Genomic DNA, 23,068 nt, shown 5'->3' on the forward strand with positions numbered 1-23,068 from the left:
ATATATATATATATATATATATATATATATATATATATATATATATATATATATATAATATATATATTATGTGTACATATTACATAGTTTTCTCAGTGCAGACCGGCTCCCGCTGTCCATACGCGTAGGAAATCAGATCCGATCACAAGACAAGGTGAAAAGTCAATCCACAATATATGAAATGCTGGAAACATATCGTCTCTTGCACTAGAAACTTTCCTCTGATTGGCTCCCAAACATTTTTATTTCATTTGTTTTCCGTCTATGCAGATGTTTGTCGATCGCAGTTCGAATGGAAACTTCTAGAGGTTCAACGGCTTGCATTGTCATAGCAGAAGAAATCCTGTCTGAGATTTGGTCAATAAGGGTTGTTAATTGTGCTTTTATGTAAATGAACTCATGCACTAATGTGGTTTATGTACCAGATTCACGAGAAGAAAGAATATGGTTGGCTAAAATGATATTCCCATGGCCTTTTTGCTTCTCGAGACATGAAGTAGTTGTGCTGTGTCCTTTTCCTCCTCCTGTTTTTACTGGTTTTATCTTTTCTACTAGACTTCATGATAGTGCTTTTAGAGGATTAGATTGATTTTGATTTAAATTTGTCTTTAATTGTCTTGGCGATCATAACTTTTCCCAGGGTGAGATACTTTTTTTTTTTTTTTATTATTATTATTATTATTATTATTATTATTCTTTCATCCAACTGAAAAATAACACTCGCATGTTTCTATTTAAATACTAAGCTGTACAGATGTACATAAAAATCTCTTTTAGGGTAAATTTTTACAACGATTTAACATTTGTATTAATTGTACATAGAATGTGAATATATTAAATGCACATTTTTTTTTTTTTTTTTGGTTTTTCAACAGAACACTGTATGTTGGTAATGTCAGTACGATTGTTCGCGTTTCCTGTGCTTTCTGTCATTCAGATGTGATGTTGGTCAGGTTGAAACGCTGTTGAATCGGGCCAGAATCAGACGAGGATGAGGAAGATCTGTCTAAACTTCATCAGGTCTTCTACACGTCTGTGTGTCGTTCTCGCTTGATCGTTGTCTCAAAGCTTTCATTGGCAAACAGTATAAGATCGATTTAGTTTTAAAAGTATTGAGAAGAGATTGACGAAAATAAATCTACATATATATTCGTATATGGATGCAATATGATCTATGATTTAAAGGTACTCTTATGAGCCTCGATTATCCAAACTTGTAATAACTTGTAATTTAAACACTTTTTTTTTTTTTTTTGGTGAAGTATTACTAATGGATTTTCTGAGTCTGTTGCGAATCATCTTTGTATTTTGCTGTATTGAGAATAAAACGTATATGATTAAAAATGTTTTACCTGTTTTGCATTACTTTTGAAATAGTGCTGTCAAATCGATTAATCGCATCTAACATAAAAGTTTGTAAATATGTGTGTGTCTAAGTGCCATCTGAAATAGATAGAGAGAGCCTACAGACACATTAGTGCTGTCAAATTGATTAATCCCATCTAACATAAAAGTTTGTGTATATGTGCGTGTATACACATATTTACAAACTTTTAATGCGATTAATCGATTTGACAGCACTACTTGTAAAAGTGTTTGAGTATTAGTTTTAGTGTTTTATATAAACACTATGAATTTCATGCATAAGGTGGAGATAGTGAAAGAAATGCAGCAACAATAGTCCAGCGTGGGAACTTCTTCAGGGGGTTTTCACCATTAATTCACCTTTTTTCAGCTTGCTTAAAACATCACTCTTCCATCTGAGCAATGGGTGTTTAAAAGTAGACCACATGTGTTCTGTGCAATATTGACGAATAGCTGTGGCTACTGCAGTAAAATATTGGAGAGGGATGTTTCTCCCGCCCTTTCTCCTCAGACTCGACGCTCACGCGGGTTGCCAGATTGGCACGTGACAAGCCTCAAGTTGATCCGTTGAAGTACCTGCGTTTTAATATTCTTCTGGTCATAGAGCTGTTAAAATGGATTCTGAATATTTTTTTATAGGTCGGGTAGAATCTGCGATCTCTGACCCCGTTCGCTGCTTCCATAGTTGCAATACGCGGAGTTTCCCGCCAATTGGCCACCCGGATGTCGGCATTGGGTAAATTGGCAGTGGGCGGAGTCACTCAGATCAAAACAAGAACAAACATTCCGACACGGAACGCTCATTTCAAAGTATAATAACTGGCTGTAGTAGTGTTTTTCATAGAAACAAGTATGTGAACTTAGCATGTTTCCTAAATATCTACACAAATATTATGGTATTGTAATGCTTTAGTTCAACCAACAACAACAAAAAAACCTACAATCAGCACCCTTAAAGGAGAAGTTTAAAATAGTTCTGGAACCATTTGCAAATTCAACATTATATAGGTTTATGAAAGCATGAAAAACACATTTACAAAGTTATAAAATCGAAATTTATCTGGACTTCTGGTAAAGTGAGAACTTGAGCTCTAATAGTTTAATTATGATCTCAATCCCGTTGGTATTTAGATCTCGCATAGCATTACTGAAAGCACTTAAATCAGATTGCAAAAAAATACAATAAGGTAGTTTCAGCTCACATTGTGCTCATTGAACTGTTAACACATTTTCATCTAATAAGCCAGGCTTAGATTGCTTATGTTTCCATTTGTGTTGTTTAAACAAAATAGATACAAGTATACATTAGGTTCAAAACTTTGCAATAATTAAGATTGTGTTCATGTTTCTTGCGCAAATCATCATATTAGAAGGATTTCTGAAAAATCACGTGACTCTGAAGACTGGAGTAATGATGCTGAAATTTCAGCTTTGATCACAGGAATAAATGACATTTTAACATATTCACATAGAAAACAGTTATTTTAAATTGTGATGATGATATCTTTGACCAAATAAATGCAGTGAACATAAGATATGCTTCTGATAGTATTGGCATTATGCTTTCCAAGCTTTTGATTATTCAGCATTCATCTATGGACTTACATGTTTACAGTTAATGCGGCATTAACTTTATCATAAACAAATATCCCGTGACTTAACTGACTTTGTTGATGATGGACAGTTCAGAAAACTTTCTCCAGGGATCGCCCCGCCCTCTTTTAAACCCCGCCCCCTTTTACCCCCGCCCTCCGCGCGCTCCCGAGACAGAGGTGGCAGTCGCATCGCATCACTCTGCCTGAAGACACACGGAATTATGTTCATAACACTCAAGTTCTTGACATTAACTCCACAGCTGGCGTTATGAAACACAGTGGACTCGAGCAGTGAGGTCGGAATACACCCTGACAGAAGCCTTCAGGTAAGCAGATGCACGGGGAGTTGTTAAAAGTGCTGGTATCGTTTTGTAAATAATAGTTTCGGTCAACAGGTGGATAAAATGATGACTCTGTATTGACAGTAACTATCTGGAATGGTTTCACTTGAAAAGTTACTGGATGTTCACTCGAAAGTATGTACTTTTAATACGGGGTAAGTAAGTGTAACGCTATTATTATTACACAAGAGGGTTTTTGTGCTGAAGTGCATTATGTTCGGGGACTTTGTCCCACCAGGGAAAGAGGTAATCATGCAGAACAGATCTGACCTCACCATACATGTGCCATGGCATGTTGAGGAAATAAACTGGTAGACCAGCTGAAAACCAGCTAAGAACAGGTTTTATCACTGTTAATCAAATCAAATCAAACTTTATTTATAAAGCACTTTAAAACAACCAAAGTGCTGTCCAGAAAGAAAAGAAAAAACATACTTTATGTAAAGCATATAATACAGATTAAAAAAAACATAAAACTTTTCTGTTAGAAAGAGAGACCAGGGGTTTGCAAAGTATTTTGCCACAGCATGTTATTTTGCATCTCTGTCTTGTTTGTATCAGATTGGTCCCAGTCCTGACTCCAGTTTAGATGAATTATTCAGCTTGGTAATGAGTGCGAGATGAATTAAGAGTGGTGAAAACGTGACCGGTTTGCTGTGCGTTGTTCGCAGGAAACCAGACACTGGGGTTTTGTCCAGTTGCTGAAACTTTATCTCTAACTCCCCATGTTCTCTGTTGGGCTTTTCTGGATCTCGAAACAAGACACACAACAACACCTGCAGAAAACCTGGCTGAAACACACACTCTTCTCGCTCCTGTCAATAAGACACACCTTCACAAAATGCATACACAGAACATCTTTTTAAAGCAAATTCGCTGTTCTTTAGCAACAACAAAGAAGCTTTGCATGCTTGGATTGTTGTTAAAAAATACCTGTATCTGTGGCAGGGTCAGTTATGCTTGTGTGTTTTACAGTGATCATTTACATACAATGTAACATTCAGTTGTTTTGCATGAAGATAATCCATTAATGTTTGGGTGTTACTTTAACGTGCAGTACGTCCTCAATGCAAACTGGTTTATCCAGGCAACAAACTTGTTTATCTATTAAATGCATCTCAAACTGATGCTTCTGACACTCATGTTCTGGGGTTAAAAAGCCAAACTTTCTGAATTTCAAACTTTTTTATTTTAATTTTTTACTTTTTTTTTTTTAATCAAGCGAGTTTCAAACGCTTAAATTAAACAGGTCTTCATGAGTCGACCTCTAGTACTAAAGCATAAAAATACCATAATATGTTTGCAGATATTTAGGAAACATACTGAGTTCACATACTCGTTTCTCCGAAAAACAATTAAACTCGCTATAAAATATGGAAATAAACTGCTGTGTGCTCTGTTACACACATTAAAAATGCCATTATCAGTGAGGCAGATGTAAGTCAGGCCTGATGAAGGTAAACCGATCTGGTGCAAAGTCATCTGAGCTCTCGTTGTAATAAATATTGTCAAACAGTTCGTAGTTTGGCAAGATGTACTTGTTTCGGCTGCTCCCTAGTCTTGTCACTTCTTGAGTTTTAAAGGAATAGTCCAAAAAGGAAAATTCATTCATCATTTATGTGTGTATGAGTGTGGAGCACAGAAAGAGAAGTGGTAAAGAACGTATCGGCCACTCTTTTTCCATATAATGAAAGTGAATGGGGACTGTGACTATCATGCCAAAATGACACAACCAAAAAAAAACCTTAGAAAATATAAAAAATAAGTATTTAATGTGGGATCTTAAAGGGGAAAATGATCACTATCCAAAAAAGTAAAAACACTTACAACCGCCATGAAAATAATAAAGCAAAAATACAAGCATAGATACAATAGAATAAAGATAGAAATGACATAAACAGTGCTTAATGTTTTCCAGGCTAGTCTAACAGTATTCACATGCAGAAATTGAATAATCAAATGTAAAATAGCACTGCATAGTCCTTACTGAATAAATTAAAGGCAGGGTAGGCAGGATTTTTCTAAAAAAAACTTTTTCCCAAATTTGTTTAAACTGTCTTTATATACCAATACATAATTAAAATGTAAGTACTCTGAAAAAGAGAGTATAAAAATCGAGTGTCTGTAGTCCTCTCAGGACTGCAATAAACACAGCTACTTATTTCCATTCACTCCACCCCCTCCCCCTCCCTTCTGGGCTCCTTCCAAAGCCACGCCCCCAAACACATGAACGCGCGATGCCGACCGCTCAGCTGGAGGACGCGTTTGCCAGCGCTGTGTAGAGAGGAGCGCGGTGCATGTAGTGACATCATGTCAGAATCACATGTAATAAAATACCTAACTTTATCAGTATCAATATAAACAACTAACATGGCTGTTAGTACTCACTATCAAGCTAGCATATCGATACTGGTAAAGTTTAAAATATACTGAGTTTGATTCGGTAACGAGCTTGTAACATAAGGCAAAGCTAAAAACAGGTTGCATTGATACACGTTTTCCCATTACCATCAGTTACACTGTGATGAAGATGAATTTCGTGTAAGATTCATAACATATACGGTGTTTTGCATGTAAGAGCTTCCACGATGAAAGCACTGTTGACTCTGATGAGGACTAACGTTACACTCCGGAGACAAGTAGCCTACCTTTCTACCTTACTAGTTCCTTTTTTTTGCCTTGTTTGCCTTCGCTGACTGTATATGCAGGTACTGGGAATTTTGACTGCTCTTTCTCTGCCATAATTGTGATTCTTCCTAGCTTCCGTGCCTCTTCCCTTCCTCGAGTCAAACGGGTGCGTGCATGTGGGCAGCTCCTGTAGCAGCGGGGGTGGTTGCCATGGTAGCGAGGGAGAGTGACAGTCGCCCAGCCAATCATTTCATTCGTTCCGAATGGAAATAAGTAGCTGTGTTTATTGCGCCCTGAGAGGACTACAGACACTCGATTTTTATACTCTCTTTTTCAGAGTACTTACATTTTAATTATGTATTGGTATATAAAGAAAGTTTTAAAAAAATTGGAAAAAAAAAAATTGCCGACCCCACCTTTAAATATAATTAATCTTTGTTAAAGATACTGAAGTGATTTTCTGTGTATTTTGTTGTTTGATAAGCATTGATGACACAGACAGCCGTGGGTATATTAGGCTGCTGTCACTTTAAGACCTAACGCACGGATCCAATATAATGATACGCATCCATTTTCTTTCTCAACTTTTTACGTTCACTTAAAACGTAAGCAACGTTGTTACGAGGACACTTGCCGAGACGAGCAGTCTGTCATAATGTTGCGTGTATGTGTCCGTCCAAGCACAAACAGAACTGAAGTCAGTGTTTGTGTGCTGTGTGTGTTTCTTCTTGAGCTGGAATAGTTTAACATGTCTCCCTCACTGCTGTCTGATATAGGCTGTTCTGCGCAGTTACTTGTGGCTTGTTTAGTCTCAGTGACATTATGGTCTCAACTTATGGTTTGAGTGTCTGCTATTAAGGATGCACGATATATCGGCCACCATATCGGTATTGGCCGATATATGTTCATTTTTACTGTTATCGTTATCGGCCTGATAAGAAGATTTGTCTGATATATTAAAGCTGATAAATAATGTATTATTTCCTTCAGCTGAGACACTTCAGATGTGCACTGTTCAACATGGTGGCTTTGATTAGCTTGAAATATGATTGTAATCACTTCAAAAAAGGAAAATACAGTAAAGTGCCACATGTGCAGCGCAAGTGTGTCATATAGGATCATTATAATTGTGTGTTTGGGACATGGATTTTAATTGTAAGACTTTTGTTTTTGTAATCAGGCTCTCAAAAATTATAAACAATTTGGATTTAGATTTATCGGCTAATATATTGGTAAAACATTTTGAATAGAGGAAAAAGGTGGATTATGTAATAGTGATGTTTGTCTCAGTGCAACTAAATATCTCAGCATTAGTTCATATCGTCCTTTCATTATTCTAGCATTCACAATCATGTGACCCACTTGTAATTTATTAAATGAGAGAGCTGTAACTCATAAAGAGGAATCAGCATGATCCAAACGGCTCGACCACGGGTTCCCTGAGGAATTCCTGTAGAAGGTGACAGATTGCTTCAGCGTCTCCGAGTGATCAGGCATGACAAAAGACAATGAAATGTCTGACATTATAATACTCTCAGTTGGGTGCATTATGGTTAATCTACAGAAAATGCCACTCTGTTTGTCCAGCAAAAGTTGCACCACTTTCTGATGGCAATAAACCAAACTCTGCTTTGGCATGCATTTAAATGGAGTTCAAGATCAAGTTAGTTAAAAAAAGGCATCCCCAAATAATTCATTTGTGGGTAAATCCAAAAAAATCTAAAAATGAGTAAGAAGTTAAAGTTAAAGTTCATGACATTGATATTTTATTTTATTTTATTTCATTATGTTCCTTGAAGTTCACTTGTAATGTTAATAAAGTTTTTTGTACAAAAAACAAACAAATATATATGCAGAAAACTGATTATTTTCAACCCTCATTCTGAGCCTCTGTCTGAAGTGATCAGTTTTTAAGGCGCTGCTCCTTTAAGGCTTGTCAGCCACTGTTATGATTGGCTAACGTCACTGCATAGGAAACAGAATCAACACACACTCACTATTGCAAGTGAGAAAGTGTTTTGAAAACATTGTCCATACAATATCATAGTTTACAGACAAAGCATTATGAAATTATTTTCTTGTGGTTTGTGATGAAGCTGCTGTCAGATTCAATATTCAGTTTCTTTCTGAACAATTTAACTTTACAAAATAAAATGCTCCGAACAAACATATAATCCGCGATCCGAGACGCCATTATCTATACATCTGTATACTGTATCAGTGTATCAGTGTCAGTCATTATAATCTGAACACACATCTGTATACTGTATCAGTGTATCAGCGTCAGTCATTATAATCTGAACACACATCTGTATACTGTATCAGTGTATCAGAGTCAGTCATTATAATCTGAACACACATCTGTATACTGTATCAGTGTATCAGAGTCAGTCATTATAATCTGAACACACATCTGTATACTGTATCAGTGTATCAGTGTCAATCATTATAATCTGAACACACATCTGTATACTGTATCAGTGTATCAGCGTCAGTCATTATAATCTGAACACACATCTGTATACTGTATCAGTGTATCAGTGTCAGTCATTATAATCTGAACACACATCTGTATACTGTATCAGTGTATCAGCGTCAGTCATTATAATCTGAACACACATCTGTATACTGTATCAGTGTATCAGTGTCAATCATTATAATCTGAACACACATCTGTATACTGTATCAGTGTATCAGCGTCAGTCATTATAATCTGAACACACATCTGTATACTGTATCAGTGTATCAGTGTCAATCATTATAATCTGAACACACATCTGTATACTGTATCAGTGTATCAGCGTCAGTCATTATAATCTGAACACACATCTGTATACTGTATCAGTGTATCAGAGTCAGTCATTATAATCTGAACACACATCTGTATACTGTATCAGTGTAGACAGTGTCAGTCATTATAATCTGAACACACATCTGTATACTGTATCAGTGTATCAGCGTCAGTCATTACAATCTGAACACACATCTGTATACTGTATCAGTGTATCAGAGTCAGTCATTATAATCTGAACACACATCTGTATACTGTATCAGTGTATCAGCGTCAGTCATTATAATCTGAACACACATCTGTATAATGTATCAGTGTATCAGCGTCAGTCATTATAATCTGAACACACATCTGTATACTGTATCAGTGTATCAGCTTCAGTCATTATAATCTGAACACACATCTGTATACTGTATCAGTGTATCAGCTTCAGTCATTATAATCTGAACACACATCTGTATACAGTATCAGTGTATCAGCGTCAGTTATTATAATCTGAACACACATCTGTATACAGTATCAGTGTAGACAGCGTCAGTTATTATAATCTGAACACACATCTGTATACAGTATCAGTGTATCAGAGTCAGTCATTATAATCTGAACACACATCTGTATACAGTATCAGTGTAGACAGCGTCAGTTATTATAATCTGAACACACATCTGTATACTGTATCAGTGTATCAGAGTCAGTCATTATAATCTGAACACACATCTGTATACAGTATCAGTGTAGACAGCGTCAGTTATTATAATCTGAACACACATCTGTATACAGTATCAGTGTAGACAGTGTCAGTTATTATAATCTGAGCACACATCTGTATACAGTATCAGTGTATCAGAGTCAGTCATTATAATCTGAACACACATCTGTATACTGTATCAGTGTAGACAGCGTCAGTTATTATAATCTGAACACAGATCTGTATACAGTATCAGTGTAGACAGCGTCAGTTATTATAATCTGAACACACATCTGTATACAGTATCAGTGTAGACAGCGTCAGTTATTATAATCTGAACACACATCTGTATACTGTATCAGTGTATCAGCGTCAGTCATTATAATCTGAACACACATCTGTATACTGTATCAGTGTATCAGAGTCAGTCATTATAATCTGAACACACATCTGTATACTGTATCAGTGTAGACAGCGTCAGTCATTATAATCTGAACACACATCTGTATACAGTATCAGTGTATCAGAGTCAGTCATTATAATCTGAACACACATCTGTATACTGTATCAGTGTATCAGCGTCAGTCATTATAATCTGAACACACATCTGTATACTGTATCAGTGTATCAGCGTCAGTCATTATAATCTGAACACACATCTGTATACTGTATCAGTGTAGACAGCGTCAGTTATTATAATCTGAACACACATCTGTATACAGTATCAGTGTATCAGAGTCAGTCATTATAATCTGAACACACATCTGTATACTGTATCAGTGTAGACAGCGTCAGTTATTATAATCTGAACACACATCTGTATACTGTATCAGTGTAGACAGCGTCAGTTATTATAATCTGAACACACATCTGTATACAGTATCAGTGTAGACAGCGTCAGTTATTATAATCTGAACACACATCTGTATACTGTATCAGTGTATCAGCGTCAGTCATTATAATCTGAACACACATCTGTATACTGTATCAGTGTATCAGAGTCAGTCATTATAATCTGAACACACATCTGTATACTGTATCAGTGTAGACAGCGTCAGTCATTATAATCTGAACACACATCTGTATACAGTATCAGTGTATCAGAGTCAGTCATTATAATCTGAACACACATCTGTATACTGTATCAGTGTAGACAGCGTCAGTTATTATAATCTGAACACACATCTGTATACTGTATCAGTGTAGACAGCGTCAGTCATTATAATCTGAACACACATCTGTATACAGTATCAGTGTATCAGAGTCAGTCATTATAATCTGAACACACATCTGTATACTGTATCAGTGTAGACAGCGTCAGTTATTATAATCTGAACACACATCTGTATACAGTATCAGTGTATCAGAGTCAGTCATTATAATCTGAACACACATCTGTATACTGTATCAGTGTAGACAGCGTCAGTTATTATAATCTGAACACACATCTGTATACTGTATCAGTGTAGACAGCGTCAGTTATTATAATCTGAACACACATCTGTATACTGTATCAGTGTAGACAGCGTCAGTTATTATAATCTGAACACACATCTGTATACTGTATCAGTGTATCAGCGTCAGTCATTATAATCTGAACACACATCTGTATACAGTATCAGTGTATCAGCGTCAGTCATTATAATCTGAACACACATCTGTATACTGTATCAGTGTAGACAGTCAGTCATTATAATCTGAACACACATCTGTATACTGTATCAGTGTATCAGCGTCAGTCATTACAATCTGAACACACATCTGTATACAGTATCAGTGTATCAGCGTCAGTCATTATAATCTGAACACACATCTGTATACTGTATCAGTGTATCAGCGTCAATCATTATAATCTGAACACACATCTGTATACTGTATCAGTGTAGACAGCGTCAGTCATTATAATCTGAACACACATCTGTATACTGTATCAGTGTAGACAGCGTCAGTCATTATAATCTGAACACACATCTGTATACTGTATCAGTGTATCAGCGTCAGTCATTATAATCTAAACACACATCTGTATACTGTATCAGTGTATCAGCGTCAGTCATTATAATCTGAACACACATCTGTATACTGTATCAGTGTATCAGCGTCAGTCATTATAATCTGAACACACATCTGTATACTGTATCAGTGTATCAGTGTCAGTCATTATAATCTGAACACACATCTGTATACTGTATCAGTGTATCAGTGTCAGTCATTATAATCTGAACACACATCTGTATACTGTATCAGTGTATCAGTGTCAGTCATTATAATCTGAACACAAATCTGTATACTGTATCAGTGTATCAGAGTCAGTCATTATAATCTGAACACACATCTGTATACTGTATCAGTGTATCAGTGTCAGTCATTATAATCTGAACACACATCTGTATACTGTATCAGTGTATCAGAGTCAGTCATTATAATCTGAACACACATCTGTATACTGTATCAGTGTATCAGCGTCAGTCATTATAATCTGAACACACATCTGTATACTGTATCAGTGTAGACAGTCAGTCATTATAATCTGAACACACATCTGTATACTGTATCAGTGTATCAGCGTCAGTCATTATAATCTAAACACACATCTGTATACTGTATCAGTGTATCAGCGTCAGTCATTATAATCTGAACACACATCTGTATACTGTATCAGTGTATCAGCGTCAGTCATTATAATCTGAACACACATCTGTATACTGTATCAGTGTATCAGCGTCAGTCATTATAATCTGAACACACATCTGTATACTGTATCAGTGTATCAGCGTCAGTCATTATAATCTGAACACACATCTGTATACTGTATCAGTGTATCAGCGTCAGTCATTATAATCTGAACACACATCTGTATACTGTATCAGTGTATCAGCGTCAGTCATTATAATCTGAACACACATCTGTATACTGTATCAGTGTATCAGCGTCAGTCATTATAATCTGAACACACATCTGTATACTGTATCAGTGTAGACAGCGTCAGTCATTATAATCTGAACACACATCTGTATACTGTATCAGTGTATCAGTGTCAGTCATTATAATCTGAACACACATCTGTATACTGTATCAGTGTATCAGAGTCAGTCATTATAATCTGAACACATCTGTATACTGTATCAGTGTATCAGAGTCCGTCATTATAATCTGAACACACATCTGTATACTGTATCAGTGTATCAGCGTCAGTCAATATAATCTGAACACACATCTGTATACTGTATCAGTGTATCAGCGTCAATCAATATAATCTGAACACACATCTGTATACTGTATCAGTGTATCAGCGTCAGTCAATATAATCTGAACACACATCTGTATACTGTATCAGTGTCAGTCATTATAATCTGAACACACATCTGTATACTGTATCAGTGTATCAGCGTCAGTCATTATAATCTGAACACACATCTGTATACTGTATCAGTGTAGACAGCGTCAATCATTATAATCTGAACACACATCTGTATACTGTATCAGTGTATCAGCATCAGTCATTATAATCTGAACACACATCTGTATACTGTATCAGTGTATCAGCGTCAGTCATTATAATCTGAACACACATCTGTATACTGTATCAGTGTAGACAGCATCAGTCATTATAATCTGAACACACATCTGTATACTGTATCAGTGTAGACAGAGTCAGTCATTATAATCTGAACACACATCTGTATACTGTATCAGTGTAGACAGCGTCAGTCATTATAATCTGAACACACATCTGTATACTGTATCAGTGTATCAGCATCAGTCATTATAATCTGAACACACATCTGTATACTGTATCAGTGTAGACAGAGTCAGTCATTATAATCTGAACACACATCTGTACACTGTATCAGTGTAGACAGCGTCAGTCATTATAATCTGAACACACATCTATCAGTGTAGACAGCGTCAGTCATTATAATCTGAACACACATCTGTATACTGTATCAGTGTATCAGCGTCAGTCATTATAATCTGAACACACATCTGTATACTGTATCAGTGTATCAGCGTCAGTCATTATAATCTGAACACACATCTGTATACTGTATCAGTGTATCAGCGTCAGTCATTATAATCTGAACACACATCTGTATACTGTATCAGTGTATCAGCGTCAGTCATTATAATCTGAACACACATCTGTATACTGTATCAGTGTATCAGCGTCAGTCATTATAATCTGAACACACATCTGTATACTGTATCAGTGTATCAGAGTCAGTCATTATAATCTGAACACACATCTGTATACTGTATCAGTGTATCAGAGTCAGTCATTATAATCTGAACACACATCTGTATACTGTATCAGTGTATCAGTGTCAGTCATTATAATCTGAACACACATCTGTATACTGTATCAGTGTATCAGCGTCAGTCATTATAATCTGAACACACATCTGTATACTGTATCAGTGTATCAGCGTCAGTCATTATAATCTGAACACACATCTGTATACTGTATCAGTGTATCAGAGTCAGTCATTATAATCTGAACACACATCTGTATACTGTATCAGTGTAGACAGCGTCAGTCATTATAATCTGAACACACATCTGTATACTGTATCAGTGTATCAGCGTCAGTCATTATAATCTGAACACACATCTGTATTCTGTATCAGTGTATCAGCGTCAGTCATTATAATCTGAACACACATCTGTATACTGTATCAGTGTATCAGCGTCAGTCATTATAATCTGAACACACATCTGTATACTGTATCAGTGTATCAGCGTCAGTCATTATAATCTGAACACACATCTGTATACTGTATCAGTGTATCAGCTTCAGTCATTATAATCTGAACACACATCTGTATACTGTATCAGTGTATCAGAGTCAGTCATTATAATCTGAACACACATCTGTATACTGTATCAGTGTATCAGCGTCAGTCATTATAATCTGAACACACATCTGTATACTGTATCAGTGTATCAGAGTCAGTCATTATAATCTGAACACACATCTGTATACTGTATCAGTGTATCAGCGTCAGTCATTATAATCTGAACACACATCTGTATACTGTATCAGTGTAGACAGCGTCAGTCATTATAATCTGAACACACATCTGTATACTGTATCAGTGTATCAGCGTCAGTCATTATAATCTGAACACACATCTGTATACTGTATCAGTGTATCAGCGTCAGTCATTATAATCTGAACACACATCTGTATACTGTATCAGTGTATCAGTGTCAGTCATTATAATCTGAACACACATCTGTATACTGTATCAGTGTATCAGTGTCAGTCATTATAATCTGAACACACATCTGTATACTGTATCAGTGTATCAGAGTCAGTCATTATAATCTGAACACACATCTGTATACTGTATCAGTGTATCAGCGTCAGTCATTATAATCTGAACACATCTGTATACTGTATCAGTGTATCAGAGTCAGTCATTATAATCTGAACACACATCTGTATACAGTATCAGTGTATCAGCGTCAGTCATTATAATCTGAACACACATCTGTATACTGTATCAGTGTAGACAGCGTCAGTCATTATAATCTGAACACACATCTGTATACTGTATCAGTGTATCAGCGTCAGTCATTATAATCTGAACACACATCTGTATACTGTATCAGTGTATCAGCGTCAGTCATTATAATCTGAACACACATCTGTTACTGTATCAGTGTATCAGCGTCAGTCATTATAATCTGAACACACATCTGTATACTGTATCAGTGTAGACAGCTTCAGTCATAATCTGAACACAGATCTGTATACAGTATCAGTGTAGACAGCGTCAGTCATTATAATCTGAACACACATCTGTATACTGTATCAGTGTAGACAGCGTCAGTCATTATAATCTGAACACACATCTGTATACTGTATCAGTGTATCAGCGTCAGTCATTATAATCTGAACACACATCTGTATACTGTATCAGTGTAGACAGCGTCAGTCATTATAATCTGAACACACATCTGTATACTGTATCAGTGTAGACAGCGTCAGTCATTATAATCTGAACACACATCTGTATACTGTATCAGTGTATCAGCGTCAGTCATTATAATCTGAACACACATCTGTATTCTGTATCAGTGTATCAGCGTCAGTCATTATAATCTGAACACACATCTGTATACTGTATCAGTGTATCAGCGTCAGTCATTATAATCTGAACACACATCTGTATACTGTATCAGTGTATCAGCTTCAGTCATTATAATCTGAACACACATCTGTATACTGTATCAGTGTATCAGTGTCAGTCATTATAATCTGAACACACATCTGTATACTGTATCAGTGTATCAGAGTCAGTCATTATAATCTGAACACACATCTGTATACTGTATCAGTGTATCAGCGTCAGTCATTATAATCTGAACACACATCTGTATACTGTATCAGTGTATCAGAGTCAGTCATTATAATCTGAACACACATCTGTATACTGTATCAGTGTATCAGCGTCAGTCATTATAATCTGAACACACATCTGTATACTGTATCAGTGTAGACAGCGTCAGTCATTATAATCTGAACACACATCTGTATACTGTATCAGTGTATCAGCGTCAGTCATTATAATCTGAACACATCTGTATACTGTATCAGTGTATCAGCGTCAGTCATTATAATCTGAACACACATCTGTATACTGTATCAGTGTATCAGTGTCAGTCATTATAATCTGAACACACATCTGTATACTGTATCAGTGTATCAGCGTCAGTCATTATAATCTGAACACACATCTGTATACTGTATCAGTGTATCAGTGTCAGTCATTATAATCTGAACACACATCTGTATACTGTATCAGTGTATCAGTGTCAGTCATTATAATCTGAACACACATCTGTATACTGTATCAGTGTATCAGTGTCAGTCATTATAATCTGAACACACATCTGTATACTGTATCAGTGTATCAGTGTCAGTCATTATAATCTGAACACACATCTGTATACTGTATCAGTGTATCAGAGTCAGTCATTATAATCTGAACACACATCTGTATACTGTATCAGTGTATCAGCGTCAGTCATTATAATCTGAACACACATCTGTATACTGTATCAGTGTATCAGAGTCAGTCATTATAATCTGAACACACATCTGTATACAGTATCAGTGTATCAGCGTCAGTCATTATAATCTGAACACACATCTGTATACTGTATCAGTGTAGACAGCGTCAGTCATTATAATGACTTCTATTTGCTTTTGACGCAACGCTCACATCCAGTGTAGGCAAATGTCAGCCGTTATGCGACTGAATGCTAGTGGGCGGAGTCTATGATGAGATGATGACGTATAACTATTGGTCAATGTCTTGCTCTGGAGGCAGGCATATGCAAATATATTTGCCTGTCTGACATCACAGATCCCGCAATAACAAAAAGCTTTTGGAGCTTGATTAAATAAATGCTTTGTTTATAATGAGGAGGACGACTTATGAAACTTGCAGGATGTTTTAATGCAGGCCCGAATTTCGTTTTGGGAAACGAAGGGGGTTTGTGTAGGTCTAACACTAGTATTCAGAAATACAACAGAAAATGAATAAAGTAATCAAATGTAAAATAACACTGATAGTCTTTTAGTTCTGACTAAATTAAATACATAGGCTATTCATTCTGATTCCTTACAATTAAAGCTATCTTTTGTTGTTTTGACGACAACATTAATGACAGACACATTTGGCTGCTGTCACTAGAGCCAGTGCACGGATCCATTACTGTTTTCATTATACTGTCTGTCACACTGTCACATGTTTTATGCTTATTTAAGACATAACTGACTGTGTTTACGAGTATACTAACCAAGACTGGAATTTTGACACAATTTTGCATGTTTTTTTCCTGTTAAAGCGATATAATACGTGAAAAATAACTTTTGTTACAGGCGAGCTGTGTGTGAGGCAGCTTTACTGTATGTATGTGTGCAGAGAAAACCATATCTCAGAGAGCGCGCGAGTACTGGATCGTTTAAAATCGATTGAATGTTTAAACTGATAAAGACATAAAAAGATGTGAAAATGGTAAACTTTAGTCACGATGCACTGCTGGGCCGATTGTGCATATTCTATCATGTCTCGACCCCTAAACGGGAGAGGTTAATACCCGCAATCCCGCGCCGAAATTCGAGCCCTGTTTTAATGGTACAAAGAGTCTTGAATATTGTCGCTGTTCATTTGCATAAAGACAATTTGTCTCCTCACCAATGTTCTCTGTCACTCATGTCGCTGATGCGTCTTCCTTGAAACCATTGTCATTTTGGCTCATAAAAAAGGTATTCAGAATGCAGTAGACGTGGTTTCTATCCCATAATTACATTGCATTTCAGGCATATTTCAAACTCCAAGATGTAACAGAGCGGAGAGCAGCAACACTGCATGCCTCTTTCCATGATTTTCTTTTTTCCCTCTCTATAGTCCTTCACCTCTGAGTTAGTGCCAGGTAACAAAGTTCAAAGCGCTAAACTGTGGCAGTGCAACTGGCTGAAGTTTAATCTGTGTTTTGTTCCAACGCAACTCTCCCTCTCTCTTACACTGTAACGGCTGGTCTTTGTCATCTGCTGTAATTAACAAAAGTGCAGGGACTGAACACATTTGTCACATTCCTTCCATATTAAGATTTTAATAGCGGCAATTATCTTATATTAGTTCATTTTTACCTTAAAGGTCTTTGTGTTGAGCTTCAAGCGTCCTACGCTGTGTAAAGGATGAATGAGCAGCTCTGAAAGCTGAACTTTCCATTGGCTATAGTTGTAAGTAAGGATGTCTTTGTTTCTGAGATCTTTTTAGAGTTCTACAGAACAGGTGCTGATTTTTGTCCCTCATTTACATATGTAATATTGTAAACCAACTTTTACTATGTGTTAATAAAATGGTCATTTTTCTAAGCACATCAATCAACAAAAATCAAGTGATGTGATTTTTATATGGATTTTTCTATCATTTTGAGGCCGGCTTTGCTGTCCTCTGCTTACTCAATTTTCTTCAAACTTCAGTGTGCTGTGATATCAAATATAGACATTTTGATGACAAAAAAATATAAAAGATAGTTTATGTATGACCAATCAGAGCAGAGTAGACCAATCACAACAGACTGGGTCATCTGACCAATCAGAGCAGAGTAGACCAATCACAACAGGCTGGGTCATCTGACCAATCAGAGCAGAGTAGGCTCTCGGAAAGAAGAGGTTTATAGAGACTGAATCTTTGAAATAACCGTTTTCAGAATATTTTAGAAAAGTGATGATGCTGCAATATATATTATGAGAAAATGAAAGTGTTTTTTGTTTTTTGTTTTTACCATGGATGCATATAAACCGGTTGTTGGAGACAAAAATAGGAACTTTTGAAATAGGATAATAGGGGCACTTTAACATTCATATTGTCATCTACTCTCTCTCTCTCTTCCACTTATGCTTTGCATTTCTCCAACAGTTCCTTTTAATTCCTTCAGTTCACATCCAACCTAAGATCGCTCAAATTATTTTATGAATTAAATCTGTTATGACAAATAAATACCGAGCCAACTGTATTGGGCTTTCTGAAGTCCCAAATAATCATATCATTAGTTGAAATGGGTTTTTAAAGTATATTTGATGCCAGGGACACAGAGGTTGCGTTAAACCTCCGCATTTTCTGTCATTTTGACGGTCAGGGTCCTAAAAAATCCGTCATAATCTATTATTACTCGTCATTTTAATTTGTAATATTTTAATATGGTCATTTTCATTTTTATTCACAAATGTACAGGACAAGCATATAGGCTAGATTATGCATTTATTTATTTATGTACATAGAGACCGGTTTCAATGTGTGTGAAAAATAGCAAGTGTGATTATTATAAAACAATTTTTTAAATAAAATGAATGCATTTTATATTGTCATTGTACCAAAAATAAATAAATTAAGATATCATCTGGAAACTATTAACATTTATTTCATTATTTGTTTGATATAATGTTTAAAAAACATTACTTTAAAAATCTCATCAAGCTGGAAAACTGACCCGTTTCATAGAGTAATTCTTATATCTTATGATCTCTAATTCTCAGAAGGCTTGACCATTTTGTTTTTTGTTTTGTTTTTGCAGCGCAATGGGAAAATTGTAATTTTCCAGCATAGATGTGCAGGTATGTGCTAGTAAGACCAGTCAGTGTCAACAAGTGTGAGATGTTCTTCACTGGTTTGATCCAGCAGAGATAGCGTTTCTCAGTGGCGTCAGCATATATCATGTCACATGTGCTTCTGCAAACCCATCAGAGGACGTGTGCGTGATCTCTCAGTTGATCAGGCTGATTTTACTTTGCAAGTCAAATTTGAGAGGAACAGATGCAAATGTTTGCTGTCTGTTTTCATGGTCTCTTAATGTCGGCACTGTTACATTTCTTCACCTTTGAAGGTCACCGTGATCTCAAGGTCACTGAATAGGAATCCAGAAAGGAATGTTTGAACAGTCAGTCATTAAGCTTATGTCTTCACCTGACTGCCTGATAAAGACTTGGCAAGAGTAAAGAGAGAACACACTGGGGTTTATCTCATTAAAGAAATGTCCAGAAACTATATTTCAACCCAAAATCAAAACAAGAAAAAAAAAATATATACAGTACTGTGCAAAAGTCTTAGGCATGTTAATACCCCCCCCCCCCCCTCCCCCAAAAAATGGTTGTAAGTCAGATATTTATATATTTTGCTGTAGTGTGTCAGTAGGAAATATCAGTTTACATTTCCAAACATTCTTTTTGCAATTAAAGGAGAACTCCGGTCAATTTTAACATTGAGCTCATTTTTTTGTACATTTGGAGTGCTGTCAATACAGAGAACAACGACAGAAATCGGTGTTGCCTACACCGTGTTATCCTCTTTTTAAAATTTGCACCCTGTTGACTTCAATGGGGCAAGTTTTAAACCTGCTTTTAGCCTCTTAACATCCTTGATGTGTCATTACAAGTGCACAGAAAATGAGTGAACACGAGTGAGTCTGACTGCAGTAGATGTGAAAGATATGTATAAAAATGATGTTATTTAAGCCAGCGCTCATACCTGTATTTACATCCTGTTTTCGGTTGAAGTCCAAAGTAGTCGATTGCCGAGTTCACACGCATAGGTTTAGTTACCTATGATCACGTGCGTGAACTCGGCAATCGACTACTTTGGACTTCAACCGAAAACAGGATGTAAATACAGGTATGAGCGCTGGCTTAAATAACATCATTTTTATACATATCTTTCACATCTACTGCAGTCAGACTCACTCGTGTTCACTCATTTTCTGTGCACTTGTAATGACACATCAAGGATGTTAAGAGGCTAAAAGCAGGTTTAGTACTTGCCCCATTGAAGTCAACAGGGTGCAAATTTTAAAAATAGAATAACACGGTGTAGGCAACACCGATTTTTGTCGTTGTTCTCTGTATTGACAGCACTCCAAATGTACAAAAAAATGAGCTCAATGTTAAAATTGTCTGGAGTTCTCCTTTAATTGTAATAATCCAGTGAGATTTGTGTCTGCACAAGGAGTCTGACAACAGCCGGTCTGATCTGATCTCACCATCATCGAGTCCGTCTGTGATTACATGAAGAAACTGAAGAAACTGAGACAGACTAAATCCAGAAGAGCTGCGGGAACGTCTCCGAGACGCTTGAAGAAACCTTCCTGCAAAGCTACAGGACTGTGAAAAGCACTGGCACTTGTGTTAAAATGCTGTAAAGTGAGAATGCTTTCAAAAATAAAATCACAAATTGAATTTATTTATGATTTAACTTCTATTAACTAATTCAAATCAATATATGGTGTAACGACCCTTTGCGTTTAAAAGGGCTTTTGTCCAGGTACACTTGCACATAGTTTCTCAGGGAGCTTTGCAGGAAGGTTTCCTCAAGCGTCTCGGAGACGTTCCCGCAGTTCTTCTGGATTTAGTCTGTCTCAGTTTCTTCTGTTTCTTCATGTAATCACAGACGGACTCGATGATGGTGAGATCAGATCAGACCGGCTGTTGTCAGACTCCTTGTGCAGACACAAATCTCACTGGATTATTACAATTAATGGCAAAAAGAATGTTTGGAAATGTAAACTGATATATCCTACTGACACACTACAGCAAAAGATAGAAATAACTGACTTACAACCTTTTTTTTGAGGGGGGGGGGGGGGGATATTAACATGCCTAAGACTTTTGCACAGTACTGTATATATTTGCTAAATGCAAATGAAGCCTATTTTAGGAGCAATACGCTTTTTTCAAAAAGTTTTCAAAAGTAATTTAAAAATGTGCACTGTGTAAATTAAATTCAGCACAACATAAACCAAAGCATGTAATTAAAATGTCACAATGCAAAAAAAGGCCTAAAACAAGCTTCTCTTTCTTAATGCAAAATATAGATTCTTATTTCTTTCTTTTGATTTTCAGGTCAAATATGATCCAGCATTCGTGGCAGGTTTTGTGAGAATCATCCTCTACTCGACAGCAGGCGAGTGACATTGTTTGTGAATGACAAATGATTTTTGTTTGTGCGTTTTAGGGCTGGTCTCATTAATGAACCTAATAATCGAAAGCCTTCGAATGAGCAAAAGGGTTGAACACGGATCTGTGCATTCGCTCTTAAAGTGACAGCGCCCTAATAAACCTGTCATTAATGCTAATCAAAGAGAAAACCACTCGCTGCTCTCGACTGAATAACTTTTGCAGCATCAATGTATATGTAATTCATACAGTGAAGTCTATTTTTATTTCTGGTAACACTTTATTTTAAGGCGACGTATTGACACGTTACTAAATGTACTTACTATAGTAATAATAACAGTAAATACTAACCCTAACCGTAACTCTATAGTAAGTACATAATTAATATTACTCAGTACATGTGAACAAGTACGTTACTACGTCACCTTAAAATAAAGTGTAACCCAATTTCTTACTTGAATGCTAGTGTTGCCTTTGGCTTGCTCAGTTGGGGATATTTTGGGAATATTAATTTATTTTTATCAATCAATAAATTCCACTAGAAACAAACCTTGTTGTATTATTTTAATTTAATACTGTGAAGCTGCTTTGATACAATTTGTATTGTGAAAAGCGCTATACAAATATACTTGACTTGACTTAAATAGACCTAGATGGAAAAAAAATCAAAGCACTTTTTATATTATTTGTCTTATTTGTGATTTGCATCTTTGTTCTTATTTTTAATAACACAGATAAAATAATAATCAAGTGATTATAAAATGGTCTGTCATTCTTTTTTCTTTTGCCAGCTTGTTTTTGTTTTTTTTAAAGTTTGGCTTTACTGCAGTTTGTCATAAGACTACCATGAAGAAGAATCATGATAAGATCGTGGATCGTGTAAAAATTGTGATTTGATATTGGTAACACTTTACAATAAGGTTCATTAGTTAACATTAGTCAAAAACTAACAGGAACTAACAATGAGCAAAACATTTGTAACAATATTTATTAATCTTTGTTAATGTTAGTTAATAAAAACCCAGCTGTTCATTGTTCATTCATGCTAGTTCACAGTGCATTAACTAATGTTAACAAATACAACCTTTGATTTTAATAACCTATTAGTAAATGTTGAAATTAATATTATTTAAGATTAATAAATGCTGTAGATTCTTAATTCATGTTAACTAATGTAGTTAACTAATGTTTAAC

The 23,068-nt window shown here is 36.0% G+C and overlaps 1 protein-coding gene across 2 annotated transcripts in view; it reads left to right on the top strand.

Moving 5' to 3' along the window:
• The first annotated feature begins 3,132 nt into the window (after window positions 1-3,132).
• shroom1 (shroom family member 1) overlaps window positions 3,133-23,068 on the top strand; it is a 57,358-nt gene continuing 37,422 nt past the window's right edge. The window contains exons 1-2 of one of the 2 annotated variants that reach the window (XM_079847131.1): window positions 3,133-3,286; window positions 21,821-21,881. The gene's annotated coding sequence lies outside the window, so the exon portion shown is untranslated. The remainder of the gene's footprint in view (window positions 3,287-21,820; window positions 21,882-23,068) is intronic. The other variant, XM_079847130.1, reaches the window with a different exon arrangement.

This window comes from Squalius cephalus, assembly GCF_949319135.1.
Source record: "Squalius cephalus genome assembly, chromosome: 17".
Taxonomy (NCBI): Eukaryota; Metazoa; Chordata; class Actinopteri; order Cypriniformes; family Leuciscidae; genus Squalius; species Squalius cephalus.